This window comes from Anomaloglossus baeobatrachus, chromosome 1, assembly GCF_048569485.1.
Source record: "Anomaloglossus baeobatrachus isolate aAnoBae1 chromosome 1, aAnoBae1.hap1, whole genome shotgun sequence".
NCBI lineage: Eukaryota > Metazoa > Chordata > Amphibia > Anura > Aromobatidae > Anomaloglossus > Anomaloglossus baeobatrachus.
Genome location: NC_134353.1, coordinates 222,524,525 through 222,548,825, shown reverse-complemented (window position 1 = coordinate 222,548,825; position 24,301 = coordinate 222,524,525). Strand labels below are relative to the sequence as shown.

General features: G+C 41.8%; 1 protein-coding gene across 3 annotated transcripts in view; it reads right to left on the bottom strand.

Moving 5' to 3' along the window:
- The window catches only part of INPP4B (inositol polyphosphate-4-phosphatase type II B), a 1,087,411-nt gene that overhangs the window by 995,362 nt on the left and 67,748 nt on the right, over positions 1-24,301 (bottom strand). The window lies entirely within an intron of this gene.

Genomic DNA, 24,301 nt, shown 5'->3' with positions numbered 1-24,301 from the left:
CTGGATTTCCACATTACTACTTTAATAAGGTTAGTGTACATGAAAATTCAGCATACGACGCTGACGACATAATGTGCTCTACTGTACCTAAAGCATTTTCACATAAAATAAAAACATACAATTTTTCTTTTTTTTACTTCTTCTTTTAATGCAAACTTTTTACCCTGGGACTTAAAAGTGACTGTAGCTCTCACTTATATAATCCCCCTATTTTATGTTCTCCATTTGCGCCATTCTGCATTTTCTGGTCAGAACATCGTTCCTTTCCGCCTGCTTTAACCTCTTTGCAACAGTTGACATAAATTTACGTCATGGTCAGGAAGAGGTTCCCGCAAAATGACATAAATGCACATCATGACGATTGCCTGCATGATCGCCTCCAGAACGTCAGGGTAAGTTATAGCTAAGCTCTATCTGACACAGCCAGGGATGATTTCCACATCATCCTTGGGTAATTAATCCTTTAAATGCCTCGATTAATAGCACACGCAGCATTCAGGAGGTTGGTAGAGGGAGAACCCACTGCTCTCCCTCTACCACCCAATCACAGGGCCTAATCGTTACCATAGGAACTTGAGGTTGCACGACGACCTCTGGGTCAGCTATCTATAGCAATCCTGTTAGACCATGCCAGGAGTATGGTCTAAGAGGCTTCTGTCAATGCAGCCCTGACAGGTATAATGTACTGCCATGCTTGTGGGAAAACCCACTGCGCTCCCTCTACCACCCAATCAGGGGGCCCAATTGTTATCATAGCAAATCGAAGTTGTCACGATGACCTCCGGGTCAGCTATCTATGGCAATCCTGTTAGACCAAGCCAGAGGCATAGTCTAAGAGGCTTTTGTCAATGCAGCCCTGACAGGTATGATGTATTGCCATGCTTGTGCCAGTGATCAAAGTAATAAAAGTTAATGTCCCATATATGGAATAAGTAAAAAAATAAAAGAGGGAAACAAATTGTAAAAATCTTAAAAAAATCAGAAAATAAAGAACAAAAACATAAAAACTAAATTGATACCACTAAGTATGTATATTTATGTAAAAACAAAAGTAAAAAAAAAATTGCACACATTTGGTTTATCACAACATCTGGAACAACCCGATCTATAAAACAGTCACACTAGTTAACCTCTTTAGTGAACACCATACAAAAGTAGCAAAAACTGTTTTTTCATCATACAGATGACAAAAATGCACTCATAAAGCCATATGTGAATAAAAATGGTATCTCTGAATACTTCATCTTGTTCCGCAAAAAACAAGCCACCATACACCTCTGTAAGCAAAAAATCTAAAAGCTTTAGCTCTCAGAATACAGCAATGCAAAAACTATTTTTTTTTAAATTGATTTTATAATGTAAAGTGACAAAACATAAAAAATAATTCTAAACGTGGTATCTATGTAATTGTACTAACCTGAGGAATAAAGCTGTCTTATCACTTTTATAACATGGTGAAAAAAATAATTCCTTATTTGCTTTGTTTCTTGATTCTATCTCATAAAAAGCAGAGTAGAAAACGATCAAAAAATATTATGTAACCAAAAATGGTACTGATAAAAACTCTAACTCCTTCTGCAAAACCTCACATTACTCTGTTGGAAAAAAAATAAAAATACTAGAGTCTTCAGAATGCGGTGATGCAAAACACCTTTATTTTATAAAAAAAATATTTTTTTACTGTGATAGTAGCCATGCCTAAAAATACTATACAAATCTCGTATCGCTGCAATAGTACTGACCTGAGGAATAAAGCTGCCCTATTACTTATACCGCAAAGTGAACAGTGTAATAAAAAAGTAATAAAGTCAATTCTTTAACTGCTGTTGATTTGTTTTTTGTCTGCCTCCCAAAGTTCGCAGTAAGGATCAGCTCACATTTGTCCCGTGCTCTACACTGAGCGCTTATACCAGAGATTAAATATAAATCTTAGAAAAAGTGATTAAGACAAAATTTGCAATGGAAAATTTGTTGTAATAAGGCAGATGTATTGACCTTGAACTCCTGTATGGCCATTGGTGTGGCGGTATCCATCTTTTATGCCTCTTTTTAGGCATGCACAAAGGAGCAATCAACAACAGTTTTGTGAAAAAAGGACATCGCTGAACAGAGGCCAAGCAAAGTCTGGAGTAAGTCTGCTGTCTCATTAGTGAGTAGACCCATCATAGGTTTCACCTAAATCCCGTATTTTGGAGTTGTAGATGGAAACCCTAATGTAAGTGTGCAGCAAAGAGCATAAGATAAATGTGAACTGATCCAAAATATTCTGTACTACAAATTATCACCTATAGAACTGAACTTAACTCACAGTCCCCACCGAGGTCCATAATCTATTAACAGAAATACAGGGGGGCTTCCACGTTACTGGTAACACAACCATTGCTAACCACATGTATCACTTTCTCCCAAATGGAAGCAATGCGCATGTAATGCTACTTCAAAGCCGCAGCCATTGGAGAATACATTTCCTCACACACGGTGACACAAGGCACACTGCCACATTGCGCTTCTCCAGCATTCTGTCTCTTCAAACCTTGCAATCCACTGCACTGGTAAGCATTTAGATTTTTTCCTCTGTTACAGGTTTTTCCTATTACCTTTTTCCAGATACACAGAATAGACAAACGCGTCTGAGACTGGAATTTGCTTCCTTTATCATGTTCCAGTTTGATACAATATATGTTTACCGTATCTCAGACAGAATCCAACTACTGTCACATTATCACAATTGCAATTTCTTCCCTATCATGCCACATATGGAGTCCTTGATGCTTAACAGATCTTCTTGACACTATTCATGTACCCAAAAAATATATATTTATACATTTATATTTATTTATTCATTTTTCTGTTTTTCTGTTTTTCGATTCAGCTTGATTCATGATCATGAATATATATTATGTATATAGCTATTCTACGCGTGATACCTGAGTAGGATTGTGTTTGGACATCATTTTTCTATGGATTATATCTACCTCTAATATAGCTTGACTGTAACATTTACAATTTCTGTAATTTTTTTTTAACTAAAACGTTTCTTTTTTCATGCTATATATTTATGTCTTTGTAATGTCAGTTTGAAAAAGGTCGCTTCATGACTGAAACGTCACATTATTTACACTTATCTGGACCAAAGAAATAAAACCCCCTTTGTTCACCAAATTCAGCTTTTGAATTCCAGATGTCTTTGTACTTGATAGCAAGAACTAGTACTCTATCCATGCATCTACCAAGACTGAAGTGCCATATTTCTTTTTACTCTACTCTTGTAGTACAAAGACTCTAGAAAATCGCAAAAGCTCCCCCAAAAATGAAATCCAGCAAAATCTGCACTTTCAATTTAAAATGCCCCCTCCCTTCTGAGCACCCCAATGTGTCTAAACCAAAGTTAAAATCCACATGTTTGGCATTGTTGCAAGGAGAGCCTGCTTAATTTATGTGGAGTATGCCACTAGAGGCACGAGCTGGGCACACTGTATGGGAAATACATTGTACTGGGCATTACAAGGGCTTATTTCAATTATCTAGGCACATCAGGGGTTCTCCAAATGCAACTTAACGACCGCTAACAATTGTAGCCAATTTTGCATTCCAAAGGTCAAATGGCGCTCTTTCTTTCCTAATTTCTGCCATGTGCCCAAACAGTATTTTTCCATAACATTTAGGGTATCAACGTACTCAGGGGAAATTGCATAACAAAATTTATTGTCTTTTTTGTCCTGTTGCCTTTGTAAAACTGCTACATTTTTAGCTAAAGTAACATTTTTATGGGAAGAAGTAAAATATTTTTTTTCCTTCCACATTGCTTTAGTTCATGTGAACCCCCAGAAGGGTCAATAAACTTAATGGTGCTCACCACCATGATACCCCCAGGGCCCGCAGTTATCGCCGACCCTCTGTCCTGTGACCCTCCTGAGCCACTCCACTGCAGTGATACTCCCCCCTCCTCAAAACCCTCAGTATTGCTGACCCTGTAACACCACCGTCACCCCGGTATGTCATATCTAGACTATGAGATGCACCCCCATTTTTCCCCCAATTTTGAAAATAAGGTACTTTCCCGGCTCAGGTGGAAGATCACTTTAAGCTGTTAAAATTCTGTGTTGCATGTTAACTCTATAGGAAACGTGTACACAGGTCCATGCAGGGATCCTTTAGTTAAAAAATTATCTACAGTTAAAAAACCAATGAATAGTTTTGAGTAAAACTTTTGTTCTTATGCAAATGAGGTATTCTGAGAATAATGTGCGGGGCTGCATAGCCTGGAGAAACCTTGTTCTGACAAACTTCTAAAATGTTTTAAATTGGTATGGCTCTTCTTAGAGTAAAGCTCTATACAAAACTTATTCTTTGAAACTGAAATACCCACTTTAATTTTGGGTGAAAAACCCTAGGAGAACTTTACCACTTATCCAAATTAACGTTCTATCAGTTCCTATCCATAAGCTTTATTAAGGCATAAAAATGAAAAGCAAAATTTCAATTAGTCTCTACTAGCTAGATAAAATACCCACAGGAAACATCATCACCTACTTTGAAAGAATAAGCCCAACTTCAATAAGACAATCTTTGTTAATTTGAGTGGATCATGTAAAACCACCACTCTAAGAAAAATGCATTGACAGCTTCGGATCATAAGGATAACTCAGGGACTTTTATTTATTGGTCACTTTATATTTCAAAGAAAACATTCTTTACAAAAGAGATATCTACCTTTAATATAACTTCAATATAATTGCTCTATTGATTTTGTTTTCGTATATTTTCACAGGTAGGCAAAATCTTCACGACTCACTGTTGGAAATTCTACATGTCGATATACTGTCATTAGTGAAGATAAGTTTCCTGACTATGGTGTCCAATTGATGCCAGCCACTGAGACATCACTATGGACAAAATATCCTCACAGCAGGTAATGATATATCATAACATAGAATCATCAGCAGAGACCGGCAGGGGAACTCTGAGACGAGCAGCCGCTAGGGATTACTGCAAAATCGTTTAAGAGTAACTAAGTTTTTTGTACTTTGATTGGAAGTATAACACATTAGGTTAGTCATATAAATAGGCATCTTTATTATTCTGCCTAATACCTCATACTAAGGTTAAAAAAAAATTGCCATTTATTAGATACCATTAAAAATCAATGGTAAAAATTGTGAAAAAAAAACCAACATATACACGTGTGACTGTTAAGCATTTCAAACCCTAGTTCATGGATTCTTAAGAAGAGTTACTTCAAAACTTAAAATGCCCTTAACCCCTTAACGACCCATGACGTACTGAATACGTCATGGATCGTGTGCCGGTAAGCCCCGCCCCCTGCCGCCGGTCGTCGGCGGCGAGACGCGCACATATCAGCTGTTATCAACAGCTGATATGTGTGCCTGCTAGCCGCGGGTGGAATTGCTTCCACCCGCGGCCATTAACCCCTTACATTTCGCTGCCAAAGTCTTGGCAGCGATATGTATATGGGTGCCGCCATGACAGTGACTTACCCCGCCCCCGCCGGAAGTCACGTGACATGATCACGTGACTTTCGGCGGTTGCCATGGTAGCACAGGGTCATGTGATGACGCCTGTGGCTAACATGAGTCACTTCCTCTCAATGCCGGAATACAGCCGGCATTGAAAGTGAAGCAGCAAATCTGCAGTTCTCAGCTCTGTAGCTGAGATCTGCAGATAGTGCAAAGCGATCGGAATGCTGATCGCTATAGCCCCCTAGGGGGACTAGTAAAATAAAAAAAAAAAGTAAAAAAAAAAGTTTTAAAAAATTAAAAAAAATAAAAAAACCTAAAAGTTCAAATCACCCCCCTTTCACCCCATTGAAAATTAAAGGGTTAAAAAAATAAAAAATACACACATATTTGGTATCGCCACGTTCAGAAATGCCCGATCTATCAAAATATAAAATCAATGAATCTGATCAGTAAACGGCGTAGCGGCAAAAAAATTCCAAACGCCAAAATTACGTTTTTTGGTCGCCGCAAATTTTGCGCAAAATGCAATAACAGGCGATCAAAATGTAGCATCTGTGCAAAAATGGTACCGTTAAGAACGTCAGGTCGAGACGCAAAAAATAAGCCATCACTGAGCCTCAGATCCTGAAAAATGAGAACGCTACGGGTTTTGGAAAATGGCGCAAAACGTGCGCCACGTTTTTCGGACAAGCTTGTGAATTTTTTTTAACCCCTTAGATACAAGTAAACCTATACATGTTTGGTGTCTATAAACTCGCACCGACCTGAGGCATCATACCCACACATCAGTTTTACCATATAGTGAACACGGTGAATAAAATATCCCAAAAACTATTGTACAATCCCACTTTTTTTGCAATTTTTCCGCACTTGGAATTTTTTTGCTGTTTTCCAGTACACTATATGGTAAACCTTATGGTTTCATTTAAAAGTACAACTCGTCCCACAAAAAACAAGCCCTCATATGGCAAGATTGATGGAAAAATAAAAAAGTTACGCCTCTCGGAAGAAGGGGAGCAAAAAACAAAAACGCAAAAACGGAAAGTGCCCGGGGGCTGAAGGAGTTAAAAAATAAATTTTTACATTTTCTTGAAAAAAAGATAAAAACTTCTTGCTTAAATTTTCACCCTCCTAATAGCCAAAAAAAATATAGAAAAAATTATGCAGACGTAAAGTAGAGATATGGTAAATATTATTTATTAACTTTTTTTTGCAGTTTGACAACCTGGTTTAGGAATATAAATATTCCAAGTTTGACAATTGCTATTTTTTGGATATAATCATTTTGGTACAGTGACATTTCTTTGTACTGTTTGACAGGGGTATTTTGAGCTTACCTATTATTCTGATCTATTTTTTTAATCTCTTCTTTAAGTATTTCACTTTGCCATTAAAGCATTTATGCCCCAAAATATTGTTATTATTTATTATTATTTTGGCTCCATTATTCCATGGCTCTTTACATGTGCAAAGGGGTATACATAATAAGGACACGTACAATAATCATAAACAATACAAGGCATAGACAGGAGGAAAGAGGACCCTGCCCACAAGGGCGCACAGTCTACAAGTATTAGGATCTTTGGCCTAGGAGTGATCAGAGAAAGCACTTACAGTCCAGAGTATTTTTAACGGAAGCTCTGTGGCTACTGACAGTTGACTGATCTTTAGCTCACTACATAGCAGCCTATGAATCACTGCTAGGAAGGGCAGGAGATTTTGGGAAAGAGGTCCCCTCATGAATATTCCAGACTCAAAATTATGAGTCCAGGATACTCTCATATCACAATCCTAAGCCAAACACCTGTTTTTTAGCTGATGATTCATAATGATGATTCATGATGATAATTCATGATGATGATTTATGATGATGATCATGATTGATGATGATTCATGATGATAATTTATGATGAGTGATGATGATTAATGATGATGATTCGTGATGATAATTCATAATGATGATGGTGATGATGAGTCATGATTATAATTCATGATGATTTATTATGATGATTCATGAAGATGATGATTCATGATAATTCATGATGAGTGATGATGATTAATGATGATGATGAGTCATGATGATGAGTGATGATGAGTCACAATTATAATTCATGATGATTTATTATGATGATTCATGATGATAATTCATGATGATTATGATGAGTTAGGATAATTAATGATAATGATTCATGGTGATTATGATTCCTGATGGTTATGATGATGACTGATGATGTGAAACAATTTAAAGAATACAGAAACACAATGTCAGTAGGTGAGCTGAAAATACCTCCAGTGCAACACTGCAGAGAAAGGTCACTCTAAGATATCTGATAGTGTATTTATCAACAGAATCTCCAGAATTTAAATCTTGAAAAAAACAAATCCCCAAACAACCCTATGTTTGAAGTCTACCTGTTTCCATAGTAAGCTGCTCTGTGTAATTGCAGCTCATTACTGGACAGAAGTGTTGTTTTATATTATTGTACTGCTTTGCGTATAGGACTGATGAAGAAATACGGGAGACTCATCGCTACGAGTCCTTTTCATTTGTGGAGCAGTTCTCCTACTAATATATAAGCACTTACTGATGAGAGGGCCCTTCATGAACACTCGGGACTCATAATGGAGTCTACTGTCTTCTTTAATAACGCTTAGTAGCAAAACAGTACAACTGGATATACTTTTGTGCCATTTTGACAAATAGGAAACAGATTTACCCGTGTAACGTGCCCTTAGGCTATATGTCCACGGTAGAATGTACCTGCGGATTTTTCTGCATGAAAATCCGCGACTTTCGCGGCAAATCCGCACCTTATTTTTGCCGCGGATTTACCGCGAATTTGCCGCGGATTTTGATGCGGATTTTTTTTTTTTTTCCCCATTCTATACCCAAAATCCGCACCAAAATCCGCAACAATAATTGACATGCTGCAGATTTTTCCGGATCAAAATCCGCGGCAAATCCGCCGCGGAAAAATCCGCAGCATGGACACAGCATTTCCAAAATGCCATTGAAATGGCTTGGAAGTGCCGCTGCTGCAGATTTTCGGAAAATCCGCGGTAAATCCGCGGCAAATCCGCGGCAAAATCCACGGTAAATCCGCAGCGTGGGCACATAGCCTTATAGAGATCAGTATAGTCAGAAATGTATTTAAAGAGAACCTGCCACATCCATAAAATCTATTTAGCTGCAGATTTAGGGGTACATAGGATTTAATCACTATTTAGCAGAACATGACCCCTTTATGTGCAGGTAATAGAGTATCTGGACATGACAGGTTCCCTTTACTTTTTCTGGGGGGGGAGGGGTGGGACTGTTTCAATATATTATTTGTGCTATTATAACTGACTGAAATCTATATATTGTGATGTATATACAGTAAATAGTTGCAGCAATTTCTTGTAATCAGCATACATTGAAGGGGTGGACATTCACTCTGCTAGGTATTTTTCCATACCTAAAATCTCATTAGCAAGCCTTACTAGAGAAAATTGCTACTTATTTCTGCCACAATGAATAATAGCTTAGTCATGTACAAATGCTGATTAAAAATAAAGAACTACAGTACATGCAGATAAATGTAGCAAAATGGTCTCATGCACATACCCATAATAAATACATGGCACCTCACTAGGTCATATGGACAGAGATTGTCTTCATAAGACCCATAATAAAGGGGTCTTATGAAGACAATCTCTGTCCATATGCCCTAGTGAGGGGCCATGTATTTTATGACTGGCCATGTTTTTCCATGGCGCTGTAGGTTTTATAGTCTGTGTGTCGCAGTACTGTCCATGTGGCGCTATGTTGGATGCTTGAGCCATTCAAATATAACTCTTGACTACTAATCCATACATATATGTTTGATTTAAAAAGTGTGCTCTGCCAATACTAAAATTACATTTCATGATTATTTGTATTATTGATCTGAAAACTTTAGCCCTATTTGACACTGTGTAAACTGCATTAATTGAAAATTGCTTAGCATTTCCACTTGACGGTCTATTTAACATATATTAAATGGCCTGCTTATTCTCAAGATATGTTTCTGTTAATTAGACTGTATCAAGATTTGAAAAATGTTGTTTTATTGCAAACTCGCTTCTTGGCTTCTGTGATTCCATGAAGGAAGGAAAATTGTTTTCTTCAATCCATAAAAAACTGAACACTTCAAGTCATTCATGTAAAACTGCAGTGAAGTAGACACATCATATCACCAATACAAAATTAAAGCAGCATGCCCAAAGTAAAATTCTAGAAATTTCTTTCAGGTGTAGTCTTGTATTACATTAGTCTGGCTAGGACTTGTGGTCCCTCTCAGAAAGGGTATCTAAAAGCCTCTTTACAAGCAACGACGTATCTAACGATATGTCGTCAGGGTCACGAAGTTCGTGACGCACATCCGGCCTTGTTAACGACGTCGTTGCATGTGACACCTACGAGCGACCGCTAACGATCACATACACTCACCAAATCGTTGACACGTCGTTCATTTTCAAAATATCGTTGCTCGTGCTTGACGCAGGTTGTTCGTCGTTCCTGAGGCAGCACACATCGCAACGTGTGACACCCCGGGAATGAGGAACAACATTGTTCCTGCGTTCTCCGGCAATGAGGTGGGAGTGACGTGAATGCTGTATTGGTGGCCCGCTGTGTAAAGTCGTTGTGACGCTGCACAAACCGCCCTCTTAAAAAAGAGGTTGCTCGCCGGCCATAGCGACGATGCTAGATAGGCAAGTCCGTTTGACGCGTTCTAGCGATATTGTTCGCCCCGGGCAATTTGCGATTTGCCCGTGACACACAAACAACGGGGGTGGGTGCGATCGCTAGCGACATCGCTAGCGATGTCGCAGCGTGTAAAGCAGCCTTAAGTCTTGCTGCCAAGTGCTGATTATTTGTTATTCTCAACTCTCTGTTGTGAGTCTTGGGCATAGCCACTCCTTATTTAAACTCCCAGCAGCCACTTCTAGATGCCAGTTATTGTATAGTTTCTAACAAAGCTAGCCTGCTGATTGTCTAATCCAAGTACACTGTATTTTCTTGTGTTTAGTTCCTGACCTTCACTTATACCTAACCGTATCTCAATTTTAGCCCCAGACTTTAACCTTTAACTTTAATGGTGAAAGCCAGTGTTCTCATGGGACCTGCTAAACAGAGTGATCTGTGCAAATCCTGTGTGTGGAAGTCATATAAAGAGCTGACAGGCTACCACAAACAGACAGTCTTGCACTGCACTCAGCACAATGTTAGTAAATGATGCAGCTCAGATCTACAATGTTTTCCTTAGCCTTAATCAGACTGAGTAAAAAAAAATCACAGCATACTGTGATTGTCTGTGAGTCTTTGGGTTCGTGTGAAACATCGGAGTGCACTTGGATGACATCTGAGTGCAGTGCGATACACGCATAGAAAGGCAATGGAGAAGATGGAGACATCACTCTATCCCTCTACTCTGCACCTGTGATCCTATTGCAAGTTCGGATCACAGTTGCATGAAAATCAGCTCACGCCAAGATATTCAGATTTGTTGCTGAAATTTGCTGTGTTGTGTTTATTTCTTTTCACTTTCAGATTAGTAATGGGGGGTCTCATAGATGCCAACCATTAGTAATCTAGGGCTTAGTGGCAGCTGTAATTGGTCATTAACCCCTTAAATTACCCCAATTTCCACCGAACCAGGGCAATCAGGATGAGTTAGGTAAAGTACCGGGATTGTCTCATCTAATATATGTGACAATTCTGGGCGGCTGCAGGTTGGGGTTGACCAATAACCATGGGCTTCCTTAGCCTGAGAATACAGGCCCCAGCTGTCAGCTTTATCATGACCACCATTTAATTATTTTAAACAAGCCACATGGGGTCCCTCTTATGTTGATACACAGCCAAGATAAGCAAACGGTTGGGGCTGCAGCCTGTAGCTGTATGCTTTATCTGTGCTGGGTTTCAAATTATGGAGGGACCCTAAACCAAATTTTTAATTTATTTATTTTTACATCTCTATATACACACGGACAGCATGTGTGATTCCATGCAGTCAGACGCGTTACACAGGGTGGGGGTGCAGTCTGACTACAACCAATCACGGACGTCGGTACTACTGGTGGGAAACATGTATATAGATGAGGGTAAGGAGCAGCCCCAGAAATAGTATTACAGATGCACGGGAAAGTAAGTATAATGCACCTGCTTTATTCCTATTCTCTTTCTTTTTCCTTTATTTATTTTTTTTTCATTACTGGGGTGGCCAGATTCGGATAGTTATCCAGAGTACCCTGCAAACTCAAGGCCCGGAGTCGATGCACAGATACTAGGTATCCCCTGCGTATCCGGCCTTTTACAGTCCGGGCTCACCCATCACTACAAACAAGAAGTTAGCAACTACCTGCAGATAAGTGCCCCATAAGAAAAAAATGAAAAAAATCCTGGATAACCCCTTTAAATACATTTTTTTCTTCTTTCTGGATCATTTTAAACCAGTATATCCTGCTTGCTCTATGCCTTTAAAAGGGTTATTGTGTATTTAATGGCACAGTTTGTGCTATTCCTTTCAAACAAAACAAAAAAGAATACAAAGGCATATGGCAGCAAGATAATACACTCTTTAAGCCAGCCGGGAAAATAGTGGCCTATGGATACCAGTGCATATGGCAATTATACACTGGAAATGCTGTATGGAAAGAACTTTTCTTTTATATTCACTAAAAACAAGTGGAGATCTTAAATTATATAAAATAGATAAAAGAAAAATAACTTGATATACAATAAATAAGCTTTAATCGCAGAGATGTGATTATACAAAACTCTTAGAAACCAATCATTTTGGAGTTTTTATACAAAACTCTTCTGTTCCCATTTTCACATGGTGCTATATACTGTAATAGTTAACTGCAGAGAGATTAAAAATAATAATTAAAAAGTGTGTGTCATTAAAGGTATAACTACTGGATTTTAAAAGAAAAGTAGCTGGGTCTTTAAGGCTAAAAAACGATCTATCATCTTCAAAATATAAAATAAAAAATATAGTGAACAAAAAAACCTATTTAATTTCAAGAGGACCAGTTAATTATAAGAAAAACATAAAAAAAGGACAGTGGATAAAATTATAAGCCTTTTCTCAAATAGACGTCATTGGCAAATCCAGGGATAACTCTCACTATTACCAGGTCATAAGTTTTACTTTCACTTTAACAGAGAGTGCAAAATTAAGTGGCATTGTCTTTTCTGAGATGTAATATCTGAGGGTACAGTAGAGCCTTGTTCTCAGATGTAATGGGATTTGGAGTGTTTTGCCATTTTATTGATGCCCTAGAATTAGAGTTGAGCGCGGTTCGCGGTTCGAGGTTCTCCAGTTCTAGGCTCGAGTGATTTTGGGGCCTGTTCTAGATCGAACTAGAACTCGAGCTTTTTGCAAAAGCTCGATAGTTCTAGAAACGTTCGAGAACGGTTCTAGCAGCAAAAAAACAGCTAATTCCTAGCTGGCTTTCCGCTGTAATAGTGTAAGTCACTCTGTGACTCACACTATTATGACATTTCAGTGTATAGTGTGCGTGAACAGCGCCTTCAGATCACTGCTGTTTGTATAATGGCGATCGCCATTTTTTTTTTTTTTTCCTTGTCTTCCTTCCCTAAGCGCGCGCGTGTAGTGGGGCGGGCCAGCATGTCAGCCAATCCCAGACACACACACAGCTAAGTGGACTTTTAGCCAGAGAAGCAACGGCATGTGTGATAGGATGTCCATGTCACATGTCCCTGCATTATAAAACCGGACATTTTCCTCCAGGACGCCATTATCTCTTCTGCGTCCTTGGTGTCAGACATCACTGGCGCAGCTCCGTCCTTTGTCCTATCGCCGATACAGCTGTATGCGCTCCATACACAGCGCTGGACAGCATAGGGATAGCACTTTCCATCAGTCCTTTTAAGGGCTCGTACCGGCAGGGTCAGAGCCATAGGTGACAGGTCCTGAAAACAGCGACAGCATCTGTGTAGCTAAGGTCAGGGATTTCGTCGCTGCATTTCCCCATTAGGAGGGAATAGAAAGGCAGGCTTCCTTTCCTCTACCCAGAGCCCCACAATCCTGGCAGTGTACCCTCCTGTCCTCTGCACACTCCAACTCATTATAACTAAGCCATTATACTAGCAAACACTCAGTGTACCTAGTGGCATCCTAAACGTGGCTATTGGACTTTGCTATAGTCCCACTAGTGCAAAGACATTTGCAGCACCTCTGCCTGCATTGCACACTCCAACTCATTATAACTAAGCCATTATACTAGCAAACACTCAGTGTACCTAGTGGCATCCTAAACGTATCTATTGGACTGTTGTCTAGTCACACTAGTGCAAAGACATTTGCAGCACCTCTGCCTGCATTGCACACTCCAACTCATTATAACTAAGCCATTATACTAGCAAACACTCAGTGTACCTAGTGGCATCCTAAACGTGGCTATTGGACTGTTGTCTAGTCACACTAGTGCAAACACATTTGCAGCACCTCTGCCTGCATTGCACACTCCAACTCATTATAACTAAGCCATTATACTAGCAAACACTCAGTGTACCTAGTGGCATCCTAAACGTGGCTATTGGACTTTGCTATAGTCCCACTAGTGCAAAGACATTTGCAGCACCTCTGCCTGCATTGCACACTCCAACTCATTATAACTAAGCCATTATACTAGCAAACACTCAGTGTACCTAGTGGCATCCTAAACGTGGCTATTGGACTGTTGTCTAGTCACACTAGTGCAAACACATTTGCAGCACCTCTGCCTGCATTGCACACTCCAACTCATTATAACTAAGCCATTATACTAGCAAACACTCAGTGTACCTAGTGGCATCCTAAACGTGGCTATTGGACTGTTGTCTAGTCACACTAGTGCAAACACATTTGCAGCACCTCTGCCTGCATTGCACACTCCAACTCATTATAACTAAGCCATTATACTAGCAAACACTCAGTGTACCTAGTGGCATCCTAAACGGGACTATTGGACTGTTGTCTAGTCACACTAGTGCAAACACATTTGCAGCACCTCTGCCTGCATTGCACACTCCAACTCATTATAACTAAGCCATTATACTAGCAAACACTCAGTGTACCTAGTGGCATCCTAAACGTGACTATTGGACTGTTGTCTAGTCACACTAGTGCAAACACATTTGCAGCACCTCTGCCTGCATTGCACACTCCAACTCGTTATAACTAAGCCAATATACTAGCAATTTTTGCTGCCAGTTTAAGGGCCGTAGTTGCATTGTCAGGGATATTTATTCTTTATTATTCTGCTGTTAATAAAGCTAGACCACCACTGCAATCTACACCACCTCTCAATTTTTACTACCACATTTTCAGTGCACAATCTTGTCGCAATCAACATGAGTGGCAAAATGACAGATGCTGGTGGAAAGGGGAAGAGGCGTGGTGGAAAAGGCAAAAGAGGTTTTGTCCGTGGGGAAGGTGGCAAAGCTCCATTATCATCTGCTGAAGATAGACCATCTACCAGCAAAAGTAAGATGTCTACTACTTACCGTGGACAATCCGATGTGCTCCCTTTTTTACGGACACGAACAACAGGAACAAAGGTAGATGATGGCCAACAAAGGAAAATGCTTGAATGGATCTCAAGTGGTCCAACAAGTGCCCTCTCAGCCACTTCAAGTACCGCATCCAAAAAACACCAGTCCTCTGAGTTGTCATCCCAATCAAACTCGCTTTCTCCCAGCTCTGAAGTCTCCATCAGCCCTGCACAGTATGGTGGAACTGAGATGGCTGAGTCTGCAGAGCTGTTCAGTCCACACTATAGCCTGGGAATCAGAGGTCTGCTCCCAAGCTACAGTGAGTACAGAACAGGAAATGGTCTGCAGTGATGCCCAGAACCTTTGTGACTCTGATTCAGGCCATGAGGACCAAGTTTCTGAGCATAATGTTGACCCTTTGTCACAAACTGTAACACCTGTGGTTATAGACAATGAGGAACATACTGATGAAGATGAGACGCAGATACCCGATTGGGATGACAACTTAAATATTCGGTCAGGGCAAGAAGAGGCTCGGTCTGAGGGGGAGGGTAGTGCAAACACAACAATTGATGATGAAGTTCTAGATCCCACCTACTGTCAAACCACAGTCAGGCACTCGAGGAGGTCAACAGAGGTGGTGGAGGAGGATGCAACTGATGACGAAGTTACCTTGTGCCTTCCTGGACACAGTCGGAGTACTGGTAGCACGTCTACAACTGCATCCTCAGCCACCACTCTGCCTCTGAGCATTATTCGGGGTGGATCAACAGGTCGCATGGACTCTAAGCCTTGCCTAGCCTGGTCCTTTTTTGACATAGAAAAAGATCGCCCAAATTATGTGATCTGTAAAATTTGTCATGGTTCTCTTAGTAGAGGTCAAAACCTCAGCAGTTTGACAACTTCTTCCATGAATCGTCACATGAATAAATATCATATGGCCCGGTGGGAAGCACACCGTGCTGCAATGCGGCCTAGCGGAGCGAACCATCCACCGCCTGCCCCTTCCAGTGCATCCGCGCGCTCGTCATCTTCTAGGACTGTGGGGACAGCTGTCACACCTGTTTTTCCACCCACAACTTCCACCACTGTAACCGCAACAGGCAGTTTGCTTGGTAGGTCGTCAGTTGGTTTGGAAGGGGAAACAAGTGAGTGTGTACAGCTCTCTCAGACATCGATAGCACCAACGTTGGATGAAGGCAACATCATGTCTCCGCCTGCACTTTCCTCACAAACCTGCATTTTTCCAGGGACACCCTACTCAACACCGTCTACACACAGCAGCCAGATCTCTGTCCCTCAGATGTGGTCAAATAAAAGGCCACTTCCTGCGACCCATGACAAAGCTAAGAGGTTGACTCTATCCCTCTGTAAGCTGTTGGCTACCGAAATGCTGCCTTTCCGCCTAGTGGACACACAGGATTTTAGAGACCTTATGTCTGTCGCTGTGCCCCAGTACCTAGTCGCCACTACTTCTCTAAGAAAGATGTGCCCGCGCTACACCAGCATGTCGCACACAACATCACCGCTTCCTTGAGAAACTCTGTGTGTGAACGGGTGCATTTCACCACCGATACTTGGACCAGTAAGCATGGACAGGGACGTTACATGTCGCTGACTGGGCACTGGGTAACTATGGTGATAGATGGTGAAGGGTCTGCTGCACAAGTCTTGCCGTCCCCACGACTTGTGTGTCAATCCTCTGTCTGTCCAAGTTCCGCCACTGCTTCTGCCTCCTCCACCTCATCTGGGTCCTCCACCTCCGCCCCAAGCCTGCCTGGTCAGGCCACCAGCGTTCTCACTGCGCAGAAGGAATCACGCACCCCTCATTACTATGCTGGCAGCAGAGCGCAACGGCATCAGGCGGTCTTTAGCTTGACATGTCTTGGGAATAAGAGTTACACAGCTGAGGAGTTGTGGTCAGCTCTGCGGTCCGAGTTTAATAAATGGTTGTCTCCACTCGACCTGCAGCCTGGTAAGGCCGTGTGCGACAATGCTGCAAACCTGGGTGTGGCCCTTCGCCTGGGCAAGGTGACACACGTACCTTGTATGGCTCACGTGTTGAACCTTGTCGTCCAGCAATTTTTAACACACTATCCCGGCCTAGATGGCCTTCTGAACAGGGCACGAAAACTGTCTGCTCACTTCCGCCGTTCAAGCGCCGCAGCTGAGCGACTAGCATCGCTCCAGAAGTCTTTCAGCCTGCCGGTTCATCGCCTGAAATGCTATGTGGCGACACACTGGAATTCAACTCTCCACATGTTACAGCGACAGTGGCAGCACCGCCGAGCCCTGGTGCAATACGTCATGACGTATAGCCTGGGCCAACGAGATGCAGAGGTGGGGCAGATCACCCTGATGGAGTGGTCTCAGATCAAGGACCTATGCACCCTTCTGACAATGCCATTATCAGCATGACGATTCCAGTCATTTACATGCTATAGCACACGCTAAACACTATTCGGAGTCAGGGGGTGGGACAACAGGAAGGGGATGAACTACAGGAGGATTCATATGCGCAAGACACAACAACATCACCAAGGTCCAGACGTTCATCATCACCAAGGCGCCAGGCATGGGACCATGGGGGACAGGGATCAACAAGGGCGCATGGTAGCAGGCGAGATGTTGAAGAAGGTGCAGGAGAACATGAAGAGATGGAGGACGAACTGTCCATGGACATGGAAGACTCAGCAGATGAGGGAGACCTTGGTCAAATTTCAGTTGAAAGAGGTTGGGGGGAGATGTCAGAGGAAGAAAGAACGTTTAGCACCTCTATGCCACAAACACAGCGTGGACTTGGTCCGCATGGCTGCGCAAGACACATGAGTGCCTTCTTGTTGCACTACCTCCAACATGACCCTCGTATTGTCAAAATTAGAAGTAATGATGACTACTGGCTTGCCACACTATTAGATCCCCGGTACAAGTCCAAATTTTGTGACATAATTCCAGCCATAGAAAGGGACGCACGTATGCAGGAGTATCAGCAGAAGCTGTTACTCGATCTTAGATCGGCTTTTCCACCAAACAACCGTGCAGGTGCAGGGAGTGAATCTCCCAGTTGTAACTTGACAAACATGGGACGGTCTCGTCATCTTCAACAGTCTACCCGTACCAGTAGGACCGTATCTGGTGCTGGTAACAGCAATTTTATGGAATCTTTTCATAATTTTTTTAGACCCTCCTTTGCAAGGCCACCAGAGACAACAAGTCTGACACATAGTCAACGGCTGGAGAGGATGATACAGGAGTATCTCCAAATGAACATCGATGCCATGACTTTGCAAATGGAGCCTTGCTCCTTTTGGGCTTCAAATCTAGAAAAATGGCCAGAGCTATCCAGTTACGCCTTGGAGATTTTGTCGTGTCCAGCTGCCAGCGTTGTCTCTGAACGTGTCTTCAGTGCTGCTGGGTGTGTGCTGACAGATAAGCGCACGCGTCTGTCCAGTGACAATGTGGACAGACTGACGTTCATCAAATGAACAAGTCATGGATCCAGAAGGAATTTACTACCCCTGTGTCATCCTGGGGAGAGTAAATGCTTGTGGATTTGGAATGTGCTTGATGCAAATCTAGCTGTGAAGTGTACAACTGGGGCACAACTGCTGCCACTGAAGGGGTGGGTGTGTGTGGGGCCCAATTTTTGGAAAAAAGGGAGACTCCGCTTGGAGTAACCCTTGCTTGCTGTGTTTTTAAAAGAAGCCAAGATGAACAGAGCTGGGATCAGGAAAGACTTTGCTACCTACCCCGGTGTGATCCTGGGGACGGATAAGAATGGCGTATTTTTGAATGTGCTTGATGCAAATCTAGCTGTGAATTGTACAACTGGGGCACAACTGCTGCCACTGAAGGGGTGGGTGTGTGTGGGGCCCAATTTTTGGAAAAAAGGGAGACTCCGCTTGGAGTAACCCTTGCTTGCTGTGTTTTTAAAAGAAGCCAAGATGAACAGAGCTGGGATCAGGAAAGACTTTGCTACCTACCCCGGTGTCATCCTGGGGACGGATAAGAATGGCGTATTTTTTAATGTGCTTGATGCAAATCTAGCTGTGAATTGTACAACTGGGGCACAACTGCTGCCACTGAAGGGGTGGGTGTGTGTGGGGCCCAATTTTTGGAAAAAAAGGAGACTCCACTTGGAGTAACCCTTGCTTGCTGTGTTTTTAAAAGAAGCCAAGATGAACAGAGCTGGGATCAGGAAAGACTTTGCTACCTACCCCGGTGTGATCCTGGGGACGGATAAGAATGGCGTATTTTTGAATGTGCTTGATGCAAATCTAGCTGTGAATTGTACAACTGGGGCACAACTGCTGCCACTGAGGGGGTGGGTGTGTGTGGGGCCCAATTTTTGGAAAAAAGGGAGACTCCGCTTGGAGTAACCCTTGCTTGCTGTGTTTTTAAAAGAAGCCAAGATGAACAGAGCTGGGATCAGGAAAGACTTTGCTACCTACCCCGGTGTCATCCTGGGGACGGATAAGAATGGCGTATTTTTGAATGTGCTTGATGCAAATCTAGCTGTGAATTGTACAACTGGGGCACAACTGCTGCCACTGAAGGGGTGGGTGTGTGTGGGGCCCAATTTTTGGAAAAAAGGGAGACTCCGCTTGGAGTAACCCTTGCTTGCTGTGTTTTTAAAAGAAGCCAAGATGAACAGAGCTGGGATCAGGAAAGACTTTGCTACCTACCCCGGTGTCATCCTGGGGACGGATAAGAATGGCGTATTTTTGAATGTGCTTGATGCAAATCTAGCTGTGAATTGTACAACTGGGGCACAACTGCTGCCACTGAAGGGGTGGGTGTGTGTGGTGCCCAATTTTTGGAAAAAAGGGAGACTCCGCTTGGAGTAACCCTTGTTTGCTGTGTTTTTAAAAGAAGCCAAGATGAACAGAGCTGGGATCAGGAAAAACTTTGCTACCTACCCCGGTGTCATCCTGGGGACGGATAAGAATGGCGTATTTTTGAATGTGCTTGATGCAAATCTAGCTGTGAATTGTACAACTGGGGCACAACTGCTGCCACTAAAGGGGTGGGTGTGTGTGGGGCCCAATTTTTGGAAAAAAAGGAAGACTCCGCTTGGAGTAACCCTTGCTTGCTGTGTTTTTAAAAGAAGCCAAGATGAACAGAGCTGGGATCAGGAAAGACTTTGCTACCTACCCCGGTGTCATCCTGGGGATGGATAAGAATGGCGTATTTTTGAATGTGCTTGATGCAAATCTAGCTGTGAATTGTACAACTGGGGCACAACTGCTGCCACTGAAGGGGTGGGTGTGTGTGGGGCCCAATTTTTGGAAAAAAGGGAGACTCCGCTTGGAGTAACCCTTGCTTGCTGTGTTTTTAAAAGAAGGCAAGATGAACAGAGCTGGGATCAGGAAAGACTTTGCTACCTACCCCGGTGTCATCCTGGGGACGGATAAGAATGGCGTATTTTTGAATGTGCTTGATGCAAATCTAGCTGTGAATTGTACAACTGGGGCACAACTGCTGCCACTGAAGGGGTGGGTGTGTGTGGGGCCCAATTTTTTGAAAAAAAGGGAGACTACGCTTGGAGTCACCTTGCGGTGTTTTACATGATTTTAGAAGGGAGTGCCATGCCTATATCTATGTGTCCTCCTCTTTTTCCTTGTCCAGCTGTTTTGTTTTCGCATGAGTATATGTCCTTGTCACTTTCCCATGTGTTTGTGTTGTGTTGTGAGTTGTTTGTCACCTTTTGGACACCTTTGAGGGTGTTTTCTAGGTGTTTTTATGTGTTTGTGATTGCCTGCCATTGTTTCCTATGCAGTTCGAGTTCGGTTTGTCGAACGTTCGACGAGCCGAACTCGAACGGGACCTCCGTTCGGCGAACCGACCTCGAGCCGAACCGGGACCGGTTCGCTCATCTCTACCTAGAATATAATTGAATAGTTAATTCATCTATTTGCTGCTTCTAGTCTTCTTTTCGTTCTGCTGCTCCGAAACACAGAGCAAATCATTATACATCTATTATTACCCAACTACCTACAGCTCTGGCAAAAATTAAGAGACCACTGCAAAATTGTCAGTTCTGATTCTTCTCTTTTTAGGTATATTTTTGAGTAAAATGAAAATTGTTCTTTTATTCTATAAACTACTGACATGTCTCCGAATTTCCAAGCAATAAATTTTGTATTTATTTTCTGAATATAAGAAATGGTCAAAATAACAGAAAAATGCTTTGCTTTCAGACCTCAAATAATTCAAAGAAAACAAGCTCATAATCATTTAGAAACATCAATACTAATGTTTTAACTCTGGAAGAGATCAGAAATCAATACAGTATTTTGGGGAATAACCCCGATTTTTAATCACAGCTTTCATTCGTCTTGGCTTGTTTTCCGCCAGTCTTTAACACTGCTTTTGGGTGGCCTTATGCCACTCCTGGTGCAAAAACTTAAGCAGTTCTTCTTTGTTTGATGGTTTGTGACTATCCATCTTCCACTTGATTACATTCCAGAGGTTTTCAATGGGGTTCAGGTCTGGAGATCGGGCTGGCCATGATAGTGACCTACAAAAGGAATGGCAAATGGTAGCTGGGGAGAAGTACACAGCATGCACAGTTTGTAACAGGCTTCTAGAGGCAGGGCTGAAGTCATGTGAAGCTAGAAAAAAGCCTTTCATCAATGAGAAGCAAAGGAGAGCCAGGCTGTTTGCAAAAGACCATAAGGATTGGACCATAAAGAACTAGAGTAAGGTAATCTTCTCTGATGAGTCTAATGTTTAGCTTTTCCCCAAACCTGGTCATCTAATGGTTAGACGGAGACCTGGAGAGGCGTAAAAGCCAATTGTCTTGCACCCACTGTGAAATTTGGTGGATGATCGGTGATGATCTGGAGAAGCTTTAGCAAGGCTGGAATTGGGCACATTAAACTTTGCGAAGGACGTATGAATCAAGCCGCATGCAAGATTATTTTGGAAAAACAGTTGCTTCCTTCTTGCTCAGGTAATGTTCCCCAACTCTGAGTTTTTCTAGCAGGACAATGTGCCATGCCACACACCTAGCTCAATCAATGTGTGGCTGAAGGACCATCACATAAAAACTCTGGCTAGTCCAATCTCCAGACCTGAACCTCATTAAAAATCTCTGGAATGTAATCAAGAGGAATATGGATAGTCACAAGCCATCAAACAAAGAAGAATTGCTTACATTTTTGTGCCAGGAGTGGCATAAGGTCGCCCAAAAGCAGTGTGAAAGACTGGTGAAAAGCATGCCAAGACGCATGAAAGCTGTGATTAAAAATCATGGTTATTCCCCAAAATATTGATTACTGAACTCTTCCTGAGTTAAAACATTAGTATTGTTGCTTCTAACTGATTATGAACTTGTTTTCTTTGCATTATTTGAGGTCTGAAAGCAATGTATTTTTTTTTCTATTTTGACCATTTCTCATTGTCAGAAAATTAATACAAAATTTATTGCTTGGAAATTTGGAGATATCAGTAGTTTATAGAATAAAAGAACAATTTATATTTTACACAAAAAATATACCTATAAAGAAAAAAATCAGAAAAACTGAAAAATTTGCAGTTGTCTCTTAATTTGTGCCAGAGCTGTCTAGCATGTAGATAAGATGAAAAAAGTAACTGCCCTATTTTCCAATGCTGCATACCCATATTCTTCCTAATACAGTGGTATATTCAAGCTGTGAGGCAGAAAGTCTCACCCAGCTGTCAGACAGTGAGACAGCAGAGAGCACTTGCTTCAGCTTCTCTTTCATAAAGGACTGATGCTATTATGATATTTTTAGAGTTCCTACATATATTATGTGAAATATTTTATACTTTGGTATCACATTTACAACATGAAGTTTTGCAGAAGGTGATAGATCCCGTTAGTAGGGAGTATATCACCACCAAAATACTAAACCATTTTTAGAGGTATGTATAGGTCTTACGCTATATAAAAATGTAATTTGTAGTATGGCGTTTAGTGGGATTTTTTTTTACATAAAGATTATTTATTTCACATGCAAATGAGGGGATTTTTGTACTACCTTGTAATGGCCAAGATCTCAGTGGTCTGGGATTTGCAGCAGTGGTATGATGAGGGACTGAGCTGGCGTTTGTCAGTAGGAACACAGTTAGGTAGAAGTCTAGCCAAGGGATAATTTGGAACTATATGGAAAGTCATAAATCTACAGATTTGTTTGTAATTTGCTCCACACAAATTCAGAAAAGTGGTGGCCAGCTGTGTGATTTGCCAAATTCCAACCGTGGCATATTTTATCAACTCTAGTTAATATCAGAGAAATGTGACAAAATTAGTTAGATATACAGGAAAGCACCAAACAGGGAATGTGAATTCTATGTGTAGAAGGCTGAATAAAATCTAGGACAACTCAGTAGCAGCAGAACTCAGTACTGGAAAGCTTTAAAGGTGTTGTCTGGTCTAAAATGATGTGATTGCACACTTTTAAATCCTCCAATGAAAGCACTATGCACTGCGAGCATTTGCCAATTTCTGAGCTGGGAACAGTGGTCATGTGATCACAATTGTGCACTATGCATGTTCCCCGACAGAACCCGACTAGTGGGTGCAACCTCGCTATATACAAGCACATGGAGTGGCGTGTCCAACTACTAGGCATGGCCATCCAGTGGGTTTGGCCTTGCTCAATACATTTGTATTGAGTGAGACCATGCCCACTAATCGGATTCTGGCCGAGAACATGCATAGCGCATAATTGCAGTCACATGACTGCCATTCTTAGCTCAAAAGTCAGTGAATTCCTATGAATTCTGGGAGATTCATAAGTCTGCAGTCACATAGGGTGACTGCAGACTCATTAATTTAGATCGGACAACCCCTTTAACCATTTTAGTGCTGCATTAAAAAGGAACAAAAGGAATATAATTACTCAGGAACCTGGGGATGTATGTACTATAGCACATAGTAATCCTGCCAGCATCCTTGCATTGACCCAATGCCTCCCCCCGAATGTATGCTGACATGCTCACTACCGCAGCTGGCTATCTGTGTCCTCCCAGCTCCACTCCAATGCTCCATCTGGGGTGCTCTCTCAGCCTCCAGTCTCCACAGACTCCTGGTCTTGCATATGTCACGCAGGTCTCCTGGCAGGAATCTTAGGAAACGTGTATACACTTTCCTCTCTTCTAAAAGAGACAGTGCGCGCACCCCAAAGTGTGCCCAGCCTATGGCTGGGAGTCTCTGTGTATTTAAGGCACCTTCCTCTGTGGGAAGGTGTCTGAGCAATTAGGTTCCTAGTGTATTTAGTTCCTGCTAGTATTACAGTCTCCTGTCAGCCTCCTGTACATACTCCTA